General features: G+C 42.7%; 1 protein-coding gene across 1 annotated transcript in view; it reads left to right on the plus strand.

Moving 5' to 3' along the window:
• Positions 1-20,451, plus strand: part of LOC115207272 (metabotropic glutamate receptor 7-like) — a 361,353-nt gene that overhangs the window by 139,579 nt on the left and 201,323 nt on the right. The window lies entirely within an intron of this gene.

A 20,451-nucleotide genomic window follows, 5' to 3' on the forward strand; every position in this document is an offset into this window, starting at 1 on the left:
AGGTCACAGTTCAGCCAGGTCACAGCCCAGCCAGATCACAGTCCTGCTAGGTCACAGTTCAGCCAGGTCACAGCCCAGCCAGATCACAGTCCTGCTAGGTCACAGTTCAGCCAGGTCACAGCCCAGCCAGGTCACTGCCCAGCCAGATCACAGTCCTGCTAGGTCACAGTTCAGCCAGGTCACAGCCCAGCCAGGTCACAGCCCAGCCAAGTCACAGATCACCTGATCCATCCCTGCAAGATCTCTCCTGATCAAAGCCCAGATAGTTGTTGAGAGCAGAGGAGGACAGTGGTCAAAGTCTCCTGGTCCGTCCGTGCCAGATCTCTCTCCCTGCCTGGTAAGACGGGACGGGACGAGTCTGACGGAAGATACTCAGCTGCCTGCTGATTGGACTTTTCAGGGACGATGATGATGATGTGTGTGTGTGTGTGTGTGTGTGTGTGTGTGTGTGTGTGTGTGTGTGTGTGTGTGTGTGTGTGTGTGTGCGTGTGAAGTGCATTTCTGATGATGGGTAACAGACAGGACAGCGAAAGCATTTAACAAAAGTCATGGTCAGGGATAATAACACACCCCAGCAACACTGCTTTGTCTGGCCTGCTGAAATATTCACTAGTAGTCACATGCCATCTTATTTTTACATCAAAGTCGACTGAACGAATGTCACGACCCCTTTCACTTTTGTGTATTGCAGAGTTTGAACTAAATTAATTGTCCACATTGTTCTGTAGTTGTTGGGTTGTTATTGGGTTGTGGTCCTGTAGGTGTTGGGTTGTGGTACTGTAGGTGTTGGGTTGTTATTGGGTTGTGGTCCTGTAGGTGTTGGGTTGTTATTGGGTTGTGGTCCTGTAGGTGTTGGGTTGTGGTCCTGTAGGTGTTGGGTTGTGGTCCTGTAGGTGTTGGGTTGTGAATGCACTGTGTTAATAAACCCCACGCTGCTGGAATAAAAATGAGGGACGAAAAAGAAGACAGGAACAGTAGAAACGTGTGTTGTGTCCAATCAGCTTGTTGGCATACCTCCAGAAATATTCCACACCTTTGGGAAATCTCCCTGTTTTATTGCACATATTCATATTTCACCTTCCATTCTCCCAAAATCTTGAAGTGACATGAAGCTAATTGACATCTGGTATTACAACAAATACAAAAAGATAGCGTAAGATTTCACCATTTAGAAGTGGCATAATCATGTCCGTTTTATTTTTGCTGGTATTATATGCTTTTAAATAGCACTTCCGGTTTGAATGGGAAAATCAGGATATCTTACCCGGAGAAAAATGTATAGATTTTCATGATAATATGAAACTTTGGTATGGTGCTGTGGGTCTCTTTATTCCTGACGGATCACAGAGATCCCATAATTCCCTCACAGGAGAAAACCTGCAATGTGTGTGTGTTTGCGTTCGGATGTGTGGTGTGTGTGTGTGCGTGAGTTTGTGAGTGTATGTGTGCGTGCGTGTGTTTTTCTGAAGCTAAGTGCTGATTAACTTTACAAAGATCATGTAGTGACGTGGCTCGACGGCAGTGTGTTCCCAACATGACACGTGTTGTTTAGTATTGACACCTCACATGGTGCTGCTGTACTGTAGCTCAGAGCTACACAAGAGACTGCTCTACTCTCTCTCTCTCTTTCTCTCTGGTTCTCTCTCTCTCTCTCTGGTTCTCTTTCTCTGGTTCTCTCTCTCTCTGTCTGCATCTTTTATCTCTCTCTTTCTCTCCATCTCTGTCTCTCTCTAGCTCGGTCTCTGGATCTCTCACTCTGTCTGCATCTTTTATCTCTCTCTTTGTCTCTCTCTCTCTCTCTTTTCAATGGGCTTTATTGGCATGGGAAACATATGTTTACATTGCCGAAGCAAGTGAAGTAGATAATATACAAAAGTAAAATAAACAATAAAAATGAACAGTAAACATTACACTCACAGAAGTTCCAAAAGAATAAAGACATTACAAATGTCATATTATGTATATATACAGTGTTGTAACGATGTGCAAATGGTTAAAGTACAAAAGGGAAAAATAAATAAACATAAATATGGGTTGTATTTACAATGGTGTTTGTTCTTCACTGGTTGCTCTTTTCTTGTGGCAACAGGTCACACATCTTTCTGCTGTGATGGCACACTGTGGTATTTCACTCAGTAGATATGGGAGTTTATCAAAATCGGGTTTGTTTTTGAATTCTTCGTGGATCTGTGTAATCTGAGGGAAATATGTGTCTCTAATATGGTCATACATTTGGCAGGAGGTTAGGAAGTGCAGCTCAGTTTCCACCTCATTTTTGTGGGCAGTGTGCACATAGCCTGTCTTCTCTTGAGAGCCAGGTCTGCCTACGGCAGCCTTTCTCAATAGCAAGGCTATGCTCACTGAGTCTGTACATAGTCAAAGCTTTCCTTAAGTTTGGGTCAGTCACAGTGGTCAGGTATTCTGACACTGTGTACTCTCTATTTAAGGCCAAATACCATTCTAGTTTGCTCAGTTTTTTTGTTAATTACTTGACACATTGGAAAGAATTATCTTTTTGTTTTCTCATGATTTGTTTGGGTCTAATTGTGTTGCTGTCCTGGGGCTCTGTGGGGTGTGTTTGTGTTTGTGAACAGAGCCCCAGGACCAGCTTGCTTAGGGGACTCTTCTCCAGGTTCATCTATCTGTAGGTGATGGCTTTGTTATGGAAGGTTTGGGAATTACTTACTTTTAGGTGGTTGTAGAATTTATATCTCTTTTCTGCATTTTGATAATTAGCGGGTATCAGCCTAAATCTGCTCTGCATGCATTATTTGGTGTTTTACGTTGCACACGGAGGATGTTTTTGCAGAATTCTGCATGCAGAGTCTTAATTTGGTGTTTGTCCCATTTTGTGAGTTCTTGGTTGGTGAGCGGACCCCAGACCTCACAACCATAAAGGGCAATGAGTTCTATATCTGATTCAAGTATTGTTAGACAGATCCTAATTGGTATGCTGAATTTTATGTTCCTTTTGATGGCATAGAATGCCCTTCTTGCCTTGTCTCTCAGATCGTTCACAGCTTTGTGGAAATTTCCTGTGGCGCTGATGTTTAGGCCAAGGTATGTATTGTTTTTTGAGTGCTCTAGGGCAACTGTGTCTAGATGGAATTTACATTTGTGGTCCTGGCGACTGGACCTTTTTTGGAACACCATTATTTTAGTGTTACTGTGATTTACTGTCAGGGCCCAGGTCTGGCAAAATCTGTGCTGGATGCTTGGTTTGTCTGGATGCTGCTGTAGGCCCTCCTTGGTTGGTGACAGAAACACCAAATCATCAGCAAACAGTAGCCGTTTGACTTCAGATTCTAGTAGGGTGAGGCCGGGTGCTGCAGACTTTTCTAGTGCCCTCACCAATTCGTTGATATGTACGTTGAAGGGGCTTAAGATGCATCCCTGTTTCACCCCACGGCCCTGTGGGAAGATTTAAAAAAAATTATAATTTACCGCACATTTGTTGTTTGTGTTCCTGGATTTTATCATTTTGTATGTTTTTTCACCAACACCACTTTCCATCAATTTTGTATAGCAGACATTCATGCCAAATTGAATCAAAGGCTTTTTTTAAATCAACAAAGCATGAGAAGACTTTGCCTTTGTTTTGGTTTGTTTGTTTGTCAATTAGGGTGTGCAGGGTGAATATGTGGTCTGTTGTATGATAATTTGGTTAACAGCCAATTTGACATTTGCTCAGTACATTGTTTTCACTAAGGAAATGTACGAGTCTGCTGTTAATGATAATGCAGAGGATTTTGCCTAGGTTGCTGTTGACGCATATCCCATAGTAGTTATTGGGGTCAAATTTGTCTCCACTTTTGTGGATTGGGGTGATCAGTTCTTGGCTCCAAATATTGGGAAAGATGCTAAGGATGATGTTAAAGAGTTTTAGTATAGCCAATTGGAATTTGTTTTATGTATATTTTATCATTTCATTGAGGATACTATCAACACCACAGGCCTTCTTGGGTTGGGGGGTTTGTATTCTTTCCTGTAGTTTATTCAATGTAATTGGAGAATCCAGTGGGTTCTGGTAGTATTTAATAGTTGATTCGAAAATGTGTATTTGATCATGTTTTGGCTGTTTGTTCTTTGTTATAGAGCCAAAAAGGTTGGAGAAGTGGTTTACCCATACATCTCGATGTTGGATAGATAATTATTCATGTTGTTGTTTGTTTAGTGTTTTCCAATTTTCCCAGAAGTGGTTAGTGTCTATGGATTCTTCAATTACATTGAGCTGATTTCTGACATGCTGTTCCTTCTTTTTCCGTAGTGTATTTCTGTATTTTTGTTAGTGATTCACCATAGTGAAGGCATAGACTCAGGTTTTCTGGGTCTCTTTTTTTAGTTGGACAGGTTTCTACAATTCTTTCTTAGGTTTTTGCATTCTTCATCCAACTATTTGTCATTGTTGTTAATTTTCTTTGGTTTACTGTTTTATTTATTTTTTATTTGATAGGGAAGCTGAGAGGTCAAAGTACTGTTAAGATTTTCTATTGCCAAGTTTACACCTTCACTATTACAGTGGAACGTTTTGTCCAGGAATTTGTCTAAAAGGGATTGAATTTGTTGTTGCCTAATTGTTTTTTGGTAGGTTTCCACACTACATTCCTTCCATCTATAGCATTTCTTAATATTTCTCAGTTCCTTTGGCTTTGATGCCTCATGATTGAGTATTGCTCTGTTCAAGTAGACTGTGATTTGCTGTGGTCTGATAGGGTGTCAGTGGGCTGACTGTGAATGCTCTGAGAGACTCTGGGTTGAGGTCAGTGATAAAGTAGTCTACAGTACTACTGCCAAGAGATGAGCTATATGTGTACCTACCATTGGGAGTCCCCTTGAAGCCTACCATTGACTATGTACATACCCAGCGTGAGACAGAGCTGCAGGAGTTGTGACCGTTTTGTTGGTTATGTTGTCATAGTTGTGCCTAGAGGGGCATATGGGGGAGGGAATGCTGTCACCTCCAGGCAGGTGTTTGTCCCCCTGTGTGCTGAAGGTCTCAGGTTATTGTCCAGTTCTGGCATTTAGGTCACCTTTCTCTCCCTCCCTCCTCCCCTCCCCCCTCCTCCCCTCTCTATCTCCCCCCTCCTCCCCTCTCTATCTCCCCCCCTCCCCTCTCTCTCTCCCTCCCCCTCCTCCCCTCCCTCCTCTTTCTGTTTACCCTTAGTTGTATTTAGATATCTTGACCCATTTCAGTCCTCGTCCGTCTGGGATTTTGGCTGCTGGGCCTGTAGATTGTCATTTATTTTTAAATTGTCAAGAACAGCTTCTCTCTTTTACTTTATTGCCTGTTTCATCTTGCTGTTGGTCTCTCAGAAAATGCTAACATAGGGATCTGGTCTAAAGTAGTGCACTATATAGGGAATCGTGTGCCGGCCCTGGTCTAAAGTAGTGCACTATATAGGGAATAGGGTGCCAGCCCTGGTCTAAAGTAGTGCACTATATAGGGAATAGGGTGCCAGCCCTGGCCAAAAGTAGTGCACTATATAGGGAATAGGGTGCCAGCCCTGGTGTAAAGTAGTGCACTATGTAGGGAATAGGGTGCCAGCCCTGGTCTAAAGTAGTGCACTGTGTAGGGAATATGGGGCCAGCCCTGGTATAACGTAGTGCACTATGTAGGGAATAGGGTGCCAGCCCTGGTCTAAAGTAGTGCACTATGTAGGGAATATGGTGCCAGCGCTGGTATAAAGTTTATTTTATTTCACCTTTATTTAACTAGGCAAGTCAGTTATGAACAAATTATTATTTTCAATGACGGCCTACCAAAAGGCAAAAGGCCTCCTGCGGAGACGGGGGACTGGGATTAAAATAAATAAATAAATACAATATAAATATAGGACAAAACACACATCACAACAAGAGAGACACCACAACACTACATAAAGAGAGACCTAAGACAACAACATAGCAAGGTAGAAAGACATGACAACAGAACATGGTAGCAACACAACATGATAACAACATGGTAGCAACACAACATGACAACAACATGGTTGCAACACAACATAACAACAACATGGTAGAAACACAACATGGTAGCAACACAACATGGTAGAAACACAACATGACAACAACATGGTAGCAACACAACATGGCAGCAGCACAACATGGTAGCAACACAGCATGACAACAACATGGTAGCAACACAACATAACAACATGGTAGCAACACAACATGGTAGCAGCACAACATGACAACAACATGGTAGCAACACAACATGACAACAACATGGTAGCACCACAACATGACAACAACATGGTAGCACCACAACATGACAACAACATGGTAGCAGCACAAAACATGGTAAAAACATTATTGGGCACAGACAAATGTATTATATGTAGAAATATCACATGATTTTCTAGATATAAAAGCAAAAATAAATACATTGCTGATCAGATCAAAGTAATAAAATAACATCCATGTATGTGTTATGAAAACTGCTGAGAAAGGAGAAAGGAATATGTACAGATGGCTGTAGTGTCATATGTGAGGGGACTTGAGTCAATGTTCCATGAAGAAAGCCTGTATGGTCAAGCTAACCTTCATAGTGATCTCAATGGTAGAGAAACCCACATCTCAGTCCATCTATAACCTGGTTCTCAATGGTAGAGAAACCCACATCTCAGTCCATCTATAACCTGGTTCTCAATGGTAGAGAAACCCAACATCTCAGTCCATCTATAACCTGGTTCTCAATGGTAGAGAAACCCAACATCTCAGTCCATCTATAACCTGGTTCTCAATGGTAGAGAAACCCACATCTCAGTCCATCTATAACCTGGTTCTCAATGGTAGAGAAACCCAACATCTCAGTCCATCTATAACCTGGTTCTCAATGGTAGAGAAACCCAACATCTCAGTCCATCTATAACCTGGTTCTCAATGGTAGAGAAACCCACATCTCAGTCCATCTATAACCTGGTTCTCAATGGTAGAGAAACCCACATCTCAGTCCATCTATAACCTGGTTCTCAATGGTAGAGAAACCCACATCTCAGTCCATCTATAACCTGGTTCTCAATGGTAGAGAAACCCACATCTCAGTCCATCTATAACCTGGTTCTCAATGGTAGAGAAACCCACATCAAAGTCCATCTATAACCTGGTTCTCAATGGTAGAGAAACCCACATCTCAGTCCATCTATAACCTGGTTCTCAATGGTAGAGAAAACCACATCTCATCTATAACCTGGTTCTCAATGGTAGAGAAACCCACATCTCTGTCCATCTATAACCTGGTTCTCAATGGTAGAGAAACCAACATCTCTGTCCATCTATAACCTGGTTCTCAATGGTAGAGAACCCAATAAAGCTGCAAAATGACTCTGGCCGCCTATATGATAGGAGGATGGAAATCTTCTGAACTACCAATCATCCAATTGCTTTTCTGAAAACGATCCTAATCAGTGTATGATCAGTGTGATACAAACATCTCTATTCTCATGGTGCTTTCAAACAATCGTGATTGTCTCCGCGGCCGTGCAAGCCACTTTCAGTAGCTTCAATATCGCAGGTTTAGCCCACTGTGACAGCTGTTGTGAATGCTAGGCAATCAACGACCGCATTCATGGAAAAATCCTGGCAGGCCTACTGTCCCCTCCCTCCCTCTCTCCCCCCCCGTCCCTCCCTCCCTCCCCATCTGTCTCTGTAATGCCCGGTAGCTGGACTCAGACCAACTTCTATATATTCTCCTGTGGACCCGGCCGTGAGTCAGAGTGATGACCCAAGTCAAGGTCAGCTTTCTAGAATCCTTCTGTCAAAAAAACTCTTGACACCAGGACATAGAGAGAGGATTTAACCATACAAATAGACACAAATATTGTATAGGTTATTGTGGGTTATTCAGGAAAATATTGAACATATATTGAATTATCGTTCCCTCTTACTAAGAGGAGGAATGAATAATTCCCGCATCGAATGTGAAGTTATCTATTTTGAGAAACCACAGTTTGCTTACATTTGCAAAACAAATATTGGAGAGGTCATAAAGGATGTATTCACATGCTGAGGCATGCGTTTTAGAGGGGGACAATTTATTTATTTTTTTAACTCTCCACTGTTTGTTTATATTTACAAAACTTTAACTAATTCTTAGAATCAGTATACTGTACAGTAGATATACCTGTTACCAACAGATACCTGTTACCATGAAAGCTGTTACCAACAGATACCTGTTACCATGAAAGCTGTTACAAACAGATACCCGCTACCATGAAAGCTGTTACAAACAGATACCCGCTACCATGAAAGCTGTTACAAACAGATACCCGCTACCATGAAAGCTGTTACAAACAGATACCCGCTACCATGAAAGCTGTTGTTGTTGTTGTTGTAATCACTTTACGCTATCACTTTATGACACAGTGATATGCTTGAAAGCTTCAAATGTAAAAAAAATTAAACGCTTCAGAACGTTCCTTCAGATAAAAGAAAATGGAAATCAGAGATAAAAGAAGGATGTTTTGAAAAAAAGGACCACTCCTTTGAAACATGTCTCCACCCAGGACCTCTCACTATCTACCAGTCTCCTTCCCAAGGACCTCTCACTATCTACCAGAGTCTCCTCCCCCCAGGACCTCTCACTATCTACCAGAGTCTCCTCCCCCCAGGACCTCTCACTATCTACCAGGGTCTCCTCCCCCCAGGACCTCTCACTATCTACCAGAGTCTCCTCCCCCAGGACCTCTCACTATCTACCAGTCTCCTTCCCAAGGACCTCTCACTATCTACCAGAGTCTCCTCCACCCAGGACCTCTCACTATCTACCAGAGTCTCTTCTCCCCAGGACCTCTCACTATCTACCAGTCTCCTTCCCAAGGACCTCTCACTATCTACCAGAGTCTCCTCCCCCCAGGACCTCTCACTATCTACCAGAGTCTCCTCCCCCCAGGACCTCTCACTATCTACCAGAGTCTCCTCCACCCAGGACCTCTCACTATCTACCAGAGTCTCTTCTCCCCAGGACCTCTCACTATCTACCAGAGTCTCTTCTCCCCAGGACCTCTCACTATCTACCAGAGTCTCCTCCCCCCAGGACCTCTCACTATCTACCAGAGTCTCCTCCCCCCAGGACCTCTCACTTCCTACCAGAGTCTCCTCCCCCCAGGACCTCTCACTATCTACCAGAGTCTCCTCCCCCCAGGACCTCTCACTCTCTACCAGAGTCTCTTCTCCCCAGGACCTCTCACTATCTACCAGAGTCTCTTCTCCCCAGGACCTCTCACTATCTACCAGTCTCCTTCCCCAGGACCTCTCACTATCTACCAGAGTCTCTTCTCCCCAGGACCTCTCACTATCTACCAGAGTCTCCTCCCCCCAGGACCTCTCACTATCTACTAGTCTCCTCCCCCCAGGACCTCTCACTATCTACCAGAGTTTCTTCCACCCAGGATCTCTCACTCTCTACCAGAGTCTCTTCTCCCCAGGACCTCTCACTGTCTACCAGAGTCTCCTTCCCCAGGACCTCTCACTATCTACCAGAGTCTCCTCCCCCCAGGACCTCTCCCTATCTACCAGAGTCTCCTCCCCCAAGGACCTCTCACTATCTACCAGAGTCTCTTCCCCCCAGGACCTCTCACTATCTACCAGTCTCCTCCCCCATCACCTCTCCCTATCTACCAGAGTCTCCTCCCTCCAGGACCTCTCACTATCTACCAGAGTTTCTTCCACCCAGGACCTCTCACTATCTCCCAGAGTTTCCTCCCCCCAGAACCTCTCACTATCTCCCAGAGTTTCCTCCCCCCAGAACCTCTCACTATCTACCAGAGTCTCCTCCCCCCAGAACCTCTCACTATCTACCAGAGTCTCTTCTCCCCAGGACCTCTCACTATCTACCAGAGTCTCTTCTCCCCAGGACCTCTCACTCTCTACCAGAGTCTCCTCCCCCCAGAACCTCTCACTATCTACCAGAGTTTCCTCCCCCCAGGACCTCTCACTATCTACCAGAGTCTCCTCCCCCCAGGACCTCTCACTATCTACCAGAGTCTCCTCCCCCCAGGACCTCTCACTATCTAACAGAGTCTCCTCCCCCCAGGACCTCTCACTATCTACCAGAGTCTCCTTCCCCAAGAAGTCACGAAACAAACAAAAAGGAACAAAACAATGACAGAAACCCCCAACTATAGCAAGTATATATCTTAGTCATCTGTCCTTTTGAACTTTCCACTTTCCATTCCTTCTGTTTAAGATAGTGATTTATCAACTATATTGTCGTAGCCCCAACTTTAACGATTAAAGAGCAATGGTAGTCTCTTGGTGTTTCATGCCCTTGTGAATCATCGATTCCTTGCTTACTGAGCAAGTTGTTACAGCCTGCCTGGGACCACACTACGAAGCCACAGCAAGTTCAAGGCTATTGTCTTGTCAATGTATTGTTTACTGGCAGCAGGAAGTACTGTGCATCTGTGGCGTGAATGTGGTCAGTAATAATGTGTATATATATATATATATATATTCTGTGCAACAGACATACAGGTAACTGCCAAAATAAAAGAACCACCAACATAGTTTCTCAGTAAGGCGCTGGGCCACCACGAACCAGAACAGCTTCAATGCACTTTGGCATAGATTCTACAGGTGTCTGGAACTCTATTGGAGGGATGCGACACCATTCTTCCACAAGAAATTCCATAATTTGTTATTTTGTTGATGGTGGTGGAAAACACTGTCTCAGGTTCCACTCCAGACTCTCCAAATAGTGTTAATTTGGTTTGAGATCTGAGATGACTTAGACAGCCATGACATATGGTTTACATCATTTTCATGCTCACCAAACCATTCAGTGACCACTCTTGCCCTGTGAAAGGGGGCATAGAAACTGGATGTAGAAAATAGATGGCAGTGACTATGTATTGAATAGCCCATAATGACAAAGCAAAAAACAGGTTCAGAAATTTTTGCAAATGTATTAAAAATAAAATAAAATCCTTGTTTATACAAGTATGGAGACCCTTCACTATGAGACTCAAAATTGAGTTCAGCTGCATCCTGTTTCCTTTAATCATCCTTGAGATGTTTCTACAACTTGATTGGAGACGAGCTGTGGTAAATTCAATTCATTGGACATGATTTGGAATGGCACACACCTGTCTATATAAGGTCCCACAGTTGACAGTGCATGTCAGAGCAAAAAACAAACCATGAGGTCGAAGGTATTGTCCGTAGAGCTCAGAGACAGGATTGTGTCGAGGCACAGATCTGGGGAAGGGTATCAAAAAAATTCTGCAGCTTTGAAGGTCACCCAAGAACACAGTGGCCTCCATCATTCTTAAATGGAAGACTTTTGGAACCACCAATACTCCTCTTGGAGCTGGCCACCCACCTAAACTGACCAATCGAGGATAAGGGCCTTGGTCAGGGTCAGGAGGTGACCAAGACCTGATGGTCATTCTGACAGAGCTCCAGGGTTCCTCTGTGGAGATTGGAGAACCTTCCAGAAGGACAACTATCACTGCAGAACCCCACCTATCTGACCTTTATGGTAGAGTTGCCAGACGCAAGCCACTCCTCTGTAAAAAGGCACATGACAGCCTTCTTGGACTTTGCCAAAAGACACCTAAAGACTCTCAGACCATGAGAGAAACAAGATTATCTGGTCTGATGAAACTCTTTGGCCTGAATGCCAAGCGTCACGTCTGGAGGAAACCTGGCACCATCCTTACGGTGAAGCATGGTGGTGACAGCATCATGCTGGGGAGGATGTTTTTCAGCAGCAGGCACTGGGAGACTAGTCAGGATCGAGAGAAAGATGAATGGATCAAAGTACAGAGAGATCCTTAATGAAAACCTGCTCCAGAGCGCTCAGGACAGACTGGGGCAAAGGTTCACCTTCTAACAGGACAACGACCCTAAACACACAGCCATGACAATGCAGGAGTGGCTTTGGGACAAGTCTCTGAATGTCCTTGAGTGGCCCATCCAGAGCCCGGACGTGAACCTGAAAATAGCTGGGAAGCAACGCTCTCCATCAAACCTGACGGAGCTTGTGAGGATCTGGAGAGAAGAATCGGAGGAACTCCGCAAATACAGGTGTACCAAGCTTGTAGCATCATACCCAAGCAGAATCAAGTCTGTAATCGCTGCCAAAGGTGATTCAACAAAGTACTTAGTAAAGGGTCTGAATATTTATGTAAATGTAATATTTCTGTTTTTTATTTTGAATACATTTGCAAACATATCTAAAAATCTGTTTTTGTTTCGTCATTATAGGGTATTGTGTTTAGATTGATGAGGGGGGAAAAAAATAAAAAAATCCATTTGAGAATAAGGCTGTAACGTAACAAAATGTGGAAAAAGTCAATGGGTCTGTATACTTTCCGAATGCACTGTAACTACAATTTTTGTTTCCCAAACATTAAAATGAATGCTCACACTGTTGTTTGAGTGGGTTCACACACAGAGCAGAGAATGAGTACATATAGATGTCTGCACCATAACATGTGGTTCCATCACAGCGATCATAAAATCATACCAAACCTTCTTACGGCCGGTGTTACCAAACAACTTCCTATGAGCTCATCCACCTGTCCATCGTTCTACTTATTGCTCCCTTCCCTCACCACCAAACACTATTAGGATGTGGTTATTAACAGACCTGTACACAAATATTACTATTAGTATCTGGTTATTAACAGACCTGTACACAAATATTACTATTAGTATCTGGTTATTAACAGACCTGTACACAAATATTACTATTAGTATCTGGTTATTAACAGACCTGTACACAAATATTACTATTAGGATGTGGTTATTAACATACCTGTACACAAATACCTAACACCTGTGTGTATTCCTGGGACTAGCCTGATTCCCTAGTAGTTCTTAGTCCACCTGATCCACACCACATAGTCATCCCATCAGTGTAATGGATGGTGGATATCCACCCATTTGACGGGAGGTTAGCCCTCTTTCAAAATAGTGTTGAGTGTAAGCCTACCCTGTGTCCCAAAATGTCACCCTTTTCCCAATATAGCACATTACTTTCAATTAGAGCCGGGGAATAGGGTGCCATTTGTGCTGTGCCCTTTGATGTGTCTTGTACCTTGTCCTTCTGTGGTATATCCAACCATTATGGAAGTGATTTATACAGGCAGGTCCTTCTCTTTACCACCCATGGTGGAAGTGATTTATACAGGCAGGTCCATCTCTTTACCACCCACGGTGGAAGTGATTTATACAGGCAGGTCCATCTCTTTACCACCCACGGTGGAAGTGATTTATACAGGCAGGTCCATCTCTTTACCACCCATGGTGGAAGTGATTTATACAGGCAGGTCCATCTCTTTACCACCCATGGTGTAAGTGATTTATACAGGCAGGTCCATCTCTTTACCACCCATGGTGGAAGTGATTTATACAGGCAGGTCCATCTCTTTACCACCCATGGTGTAAGTGATTTATACAGGCAGGTCCATCTCTTTACCACCCACGGTGGAAGTGATTTATACAGGCAGGTCCATCTCTTTACCACCCATGGTGTAAGTGATTTATACAAGCAGGTCCATCTCTTTACCACCCACGGTGGAAGTGATTTATACAGGCAGGTCCATCTCTTTACCACCCATGGTGTAAGTGATTTATACAGGCAGGTCCATCTCTTTACCACCCATGGTGTAAGTGATTTATACAGGCAGGTCCATCTCTTTACCACCCATGGTGGAAGTGATTTATACAGGCAGGTCCATCTCTTTACCACCCATGGTGGAAGTGATTTATACAGGCAGGTCCATCTCTTTACCACCCATGGTGTAAGTGATTTATACAGGCAGGTCCATCTCTTTACCACCCACGGTGGAAGTGATTTATACAGGCAGGTCCATCTCTTTACCACCCATGGTGTAAGTGATTTATACAGGCAGGTCCATCTCTTTACCACCCACGGTGGAAGTGATTTATACAGGCAGGTCCATCTCTTTACCACCCATGGTGGAAGTGATTTATACAGGCAGGTCCATCTCTTTACCACCCATGGTGTAAGTGATTTATACAGGCAGGTCCATCTCTTTACCACCCATGGTGTAAGTGATTTATACAGGCAGGTCCATCTCTTTACCACCCACGGTGTAAGTGATTTATACAGGCAGGGCCATCTCTTTACCACCCACGGTGGAAGTGATTTATACAGGCAGGTCCATCTCTTTACCACCCATGGTGGAAGTGATTTATACAGGCAGGTCCATCTCTTTACCACTCATGGTGGAAGTGATTTATACAGGCAGGTCCATCTCTTTACCACCCATGGTGTAAGTGATTTATACAGGCAGGTCCATCTCTTTACCACCCATGGTGGAAGTGATTTATACAGGCAGGTCCATCTCTTTACCACCCATGGTGTAAGTGATTTATACAGGCAGGTCCATCTCTTTACCACCCACGGTGGAAGTGATTTATACAGGCAGGTCCATCTCTTTACCACCCATGGTGTAAGTGATTTATACAAGCAGGTCCATCTCTTTACCACCCACGGTGGAAGTGATTTATACAGGCAGGTCCATCTCTTTACCACCCATGGTGTAAGTGATTTATACAGGCAGGTCCATCTCTTTACCACCCATGGTGTAAGTGATTTATACAGGCAGGTCCATCTCTTTACCACCCATGGTGGAAGTGTTTTATACAGGCAGGTCCATCTCTTCATATACATTAACACCATGTCTTTTACTGTGGTCAGAAACCCTGCCTTGGCTCCCACCCTGTAATCTCTGCCCACCGCAATGTAAAACAATATACGATTGACTTTTGACTGTATGGTAATCAAATACATACATTATTATGTACAGTACCAGTGAAAAGTTTGGACACTCCTACTCATTCCAGGGTTTTTCTTTATTTTTTACTATTTTCTACATTGCAGAATAATAGTGAAGACATCAAAACTATGAAATAACACATATGGAATCATGTAGTAACCAAGAAAGTCTTAAACAAATCAAAATATTTTTGATTTAAGATTCTTCAAAGTAGCCACCCTTTGCCTTGTAAAATAAAATAGTTTCGATTTGTTTAACACTTTTTTGGTTGCTACATGATTCCATATGTGTTATTTCATAGTTTTAATGTCTTCACTATTATTCTACAATGTAGAAGATAGTAAAAATAAAGAAAAACCCTTGAATGAGTAGACGTGTCCAAACTTTTCACTGGTACTGTATACATAATATGTATAGTCATAACATGCACTGAAAGATAAACATTTACAAACACTGATATGTACATGTAAATGTGTACGTATAGTTGTCATGTAATTGATATATCAGCGAGCGCAAACACACATTCACTCTATGTTCTACAAAGTAATTTTATCATACCACCAAGGATTTGTTATCTGTTGTTCCTGACTTCACTACTACTGGATTCTCATCAAATACAACATAATCCTCCCCATCATTGAGCCAAATGAACAGTTGGGACCCACCTATCCTATCCCATAACAGTTTCATTAAAGTGAGACAAGCGATGAGATCACCCAGGATTGGAATTATTATGATTCCTCTGTCCTCAAGGACCCAGCAGGGATGCTGATTGGTTCATTGACATTCCGACAATTTAAAAATTGCAAATGAGCAGTGACTATTCCGCAGCGGAATGTCTGTCTCTCAACGTTCTGATTGTGAAGCGTCTCCACTGTGTTTATTCAATCATCTCAGGTTCTCTCTGATTGCTGCATGTTGATAGTCACTACTTTCCTCTCTTCCTACCTCTCCTTCATTATACAGTAATGATTTTTTTTCTCTCTCTCTCTCTCTCTCATACTCTCACCCTCTCATACTCTCTCTCTCTCTCTTTCTCTCTCTCTCTCTCTCTCTCTCTCTCACTCTCACTCTCACTCTCACTCTCTCTCTCCTCTCTCTCTCATCTCTCCTCTCTCTCTCCTCTCTCTCTCCTTTCTCCTCTCTCTCTCCTCTCTCTCCTCTCTCTCTCTCTCTCACTCTCACTCTCACTCTCACTCTCACTCTCTCTCATATATAAATTGTACCGGTATTGATGAGAAGTGCTTTACTTCATGGAGTGCTCTGATGGTTCTTGAAGTACTGTGATAAAAAAGTAATACATCAACATGCTCTGAAGACCCAATTATGAGAAGCTGTCTGTCAAACTAATATTCTCTTTACTCTACTCACTCTCTCATTTGGTACTGTATGAGCCATCAGCACTGTAGCAGAGAGAGATATAGGCTGAGAAAGAGATCGGTGAGAAATAGATATAGAGGGAGAGAGAGATGAGTCTGACAAGCTCTCTGACATACCTTCAATTTGAGACGGTTTTAGGATTTGCTCTATATTTTGGTTCAAATAGCATCCAGTACCTTCTCTTTCAAATACTCTGAGCATTCCGTCGACCCTAATTGGAGCTCCAGATGGGCAGGGTTTGGGGTTTGCCCTTTTGGGACTATTCTATTGGTTTCACTGCACCAGGCCGAGCTCATTCAAGCACAGCTAAAGTATTTGAAAAGATAACAAACACTATTTGAAACCAGATCTGCCTTTACCACCTGGACAAAAGGAACACCTATGTGAGAATGCTATTCATTGACTACAGCTCAGCGTTCAACACCATAGTACCCTCAAAGCTCATCACTAAGCTAAGGAACCTGGGACTAAACACCTCCCTCTGCAACTGGATCCTGGACTTCCTGACGGGCCACCCCCAGGTGGTGAGGGTAGGTAGCAACACATCTGCCACGCTGATCCGCAACACTGAAGCCCCCCCAGGGGTGCGTGCTAAGTCCCCTTCCTGTACTCCCTGTTCACCCACGACTGCATGGCCAGGCACGACTCCAACAGCATCATTAAGTTTGCAGATGACAACAGTGGTAGGCCTGATCACCGACAATGATGAGACAGCCTATAGGGAGGAGGTCAGAGACCTGGCTGGGTGGTGCCAGGTGTTGCTTTAGCAGTATGCTTAGGATCATTGTCCTGCTGGAAGGTGAACCTCCATCCCAGTCTCAAACCTCTGGAAGACTGAAACAGTTTTCCCTCAAGAATTTTACTGTATTTAGCGCCATCCATCATTCCTTCAATTCTGACCAGTTTCCCAGTCCCTGCCAATGAAAAACATCCCCACAGCATGATGCTGCCACCACCATGCTTCACTGTGGGGATGGTAATTCTCGGGGTGATGAAAGGTGTTGGGTTTGCTCCAGACATAGTGATTTCCATCATGGCCAAAAAGCTACATAGTCTCATCTGACCAAAGTACCTTCTTCTATATGTTTGGGGAGTCTCCCACATGCCTTTTGGCGAACACCAAACTTGTTTGCTTATTTTTTTCTGTAAGCAATGGCTTTTTTTCTGGCCACTCTTCTATAAAACCCAGCTCTGTGGAGTGTATGGCTTAAAGTGGTCCTATGGACAGATTCTCCAATCTCCTCTGTGGAGCTTTGCAGCTCATTCAGGGTTATCTTTGGTCTCTTTGTTGCCTCTCTGATTAATGCCCTCCTTGCCTGGTCCATGAGTTTTGTTGGGCGGCCCTCTCTTTGCAGGTTTGTTGTGGTACCATATTCTTTCAATTTTTTAATAATGGATTTAATGGTGCTCAGTGGGATGTTCAAAGTTCCTGATATTTTTTTATAACCCAACCCTGATCTGTACTTCTCCACAACTTCGTCCCTGACCTGTTTGGAGAGCTCCTTGGTCTTCATGGTGCCCCTTGCTTAGTGGTGTTGCAGACTCTGGGGCCTTTCAGAACAGGTGTATATATACTGACATCATGTGACAGATCATGTGACACATATTGCACACAGGTGGACTTTATTTAACTAATTATGTGACTTCTGAAGGTAATTGGTTGCACCAGATCTTATTTAGGGGCTTCAAGCACCACTTTTCCGATTTTTTAATTTGTAGAATATTTTTAAACAAGTAATTTTTTTCATTTAACTTCACCAATTTGGACTATTTTGTGTATGTCCATTACATGAAATCCAAATAAAAATCTATTTCTCTCTCTCTCCCTCTCCCTCTCTCCCACTCTCTCTCCCGCTCTCTCTCTCTCTCTCTCTCTCTTTCTCTCTCCCTCAAAATAATTGACAGTAAATATTATACTCACAAAAGTTATCTCTCTCTTTTTTTCTCTCTCTCATTCTCGTTCTCTTTCTCAGGAAACACTTTGCCATCAACCATTCTGGTCATTTCTTAAACCATCACCTATTTGTCTCCTGTTGGTGTTTTGTGTTGCATTGATATGTTGCTAATACTAACCGGAGGATCAGGGAATGTCTGTGTCCCTTTTCAGAGGAAATAAATACTTATTCTGCAGCTACATACAGTGATACGTGTTTGGATTTCAAATTAAACCAGAATTGATAATAGTTGATAATTGATAATAATTGATAATACTATTCGACAAAGGAATGAATTACTACATGCACAATGGTCAGATAGTGTTTTTGTTGGATACATTATTATATATATATATTGTATATATTTAAGTCTAAATCCATAGATGAGGGATGAATTACAATTGTTACATTTTCTTTAGATAGTCCATCTGTGGACACTATGAGATAACTATCCATTAACCTTAACCCTAAGCTTAACCTTTGCCCTAACATTGCCAAGTCTTACTCTAAACCTAACCCTAACTGTACCCTTAGCAAGCAGTTTCTTTTCAACAGATACGTTTGTATGACCGTCTGTAGATCATGTACAGATGGACGATCCAGACTATCCAAATAAAGTGTGACACTGTTATCTACAAGGCCTGTCTTCATCAATTTATTCAACCTCTGATTGTGTGGTGACATCCTCTCTAGAGGAATTTAATTGGTCGACTAACAGTAGGTGACAGACCAGGGACTGTAGTGATGCCTTTTGCACCGAGATGCAGTGCCTTAGACCGCTGTGCCACTCGGGAGCCCATAACATTCCTGTAGCATTAGACTGTAACAAAACCATTTTGCCCCAACCCAGGTAACCTAGCTAGCCGGAGCTAGCCTGCTATTGTTAGCTCCAGGAGATGGTAGAATCCAGCACTAAAACAATGGTCCCGAAATAAAACACTTAAAAAAAAAGCTTTTACAGGTATAAAATGTTTAAGTGTCTTAGAAAATATAAAACGGATAGCTAATTGTTTAAAAAAACAACAACACTGAAACGCCTCCATTTTTGATTATTTGTCTTTTCAGAAGGACAATCATAATCTACTAACTCAATATTCATGTCCCTAACACTGCTATCTCTCTGTTCTGTATAATCAGTGTGTTGGTCTCTATTCATGTCCCTAACACTGCTATCTCTCTGTTCTGTATAATCAGTGTGTTAGTCTATATTCATGTCCCTAACACTGTTTATCTCTCTGTTCTGTATAATCAGTGTGTTGGTCTCTATTCATGTCCCTAACACTGCTAACTGCACATCCCGTGATGTGCACAAAATAACATCATGATCATACACAAAATAATATATGGATAAACTGGTAATTAGGTGAAGAACTGTACAAACAAAATGATCTCTCTGTTCTGTATAATCAGTATGTTAATCTATATTTTGTGCCACAAACATCTATTTATGTTCCACATTCTACTGTATAATGTTTTGGCTTCAATTTTTGGTTTCATGCAACGCTCACAGCACGAGGTTCCTTCCTGGAATAGAGTCATGACAACACAAACAGAACCGACTGGATAGGCTGGGTCAGAACAGGCTGTGGAATTGCAACTCTGTTGGAGGCTCCAGTATTATTTAACAATGCAGCCTATTTAGCGTCACAGTAATATGCTGCATTGCTTTTTAATCCCTCAGGGACACCATACTTTATAGGTTTGTGTTATCCGGTGTAGTTCTCCTTCGTTTTATCGCTGTTCCCGGGTATGAGGCACCATGTTCTTAAAAATGCTGCTCCTGGTTAAAGGGTCTGTCAAATAAATGTTGTGGGTGATCGTTAGCATGCTGTTGTCAATGGGAAAACTGTAAATACATGCTGTTGTACATTTCTCAGGCATCTGAGGGAACCTACCGGTTTTTAGCAGGTTTTTCTTCTCAAACCCTTTTGGGTGATCTCTGTTACAACAAGGATCTAATTTTAACTCAACATATGGCAGCAGTGCTTTTAAACACACTGCTGGAATGTTTTATATTCTGCACAGATATTATATTGTTTCTATATATTTATTATTTTTAGTCTCTGTCTTCCCTGTTCAACATAGCTATGGACCATTTTATACAGTACTGTAGCCTACAGTAGATATTTAATATGTACTTGTAACAGACGCTAAGATGTACAATTAATGACTGTGTGCAAAAGGCTTTGTGATGTATAGCTCACCTATATTTAGTTTCAACATGTCTATGGGATTTCATATTGTACGGAATTGTAAAGTATGTAATAGCCTGTTAATACAAAGCCTTTTGTTACACGTGGAGTAGTGTACCTCAGTTCAAATCAGTGTGGTTCGATGTTCGTCGGATTTATGTAAAAAAAATTGTTGTACATATTTCATTTATTTTC

Source organism: Salmo trutta, chromosome 14 (genome assembly GCF_901001165.1).
Source record: "Salmo trutta chromosome 14, fSalTru1.1, whole genome shotgun sequence".
NCBI classification, from domain to species: Eukaryota; Metazoa; Chordata; class Actinopteri; order Salmoniformes; family Salmonidae; genus Salmo; species Salmo trutta.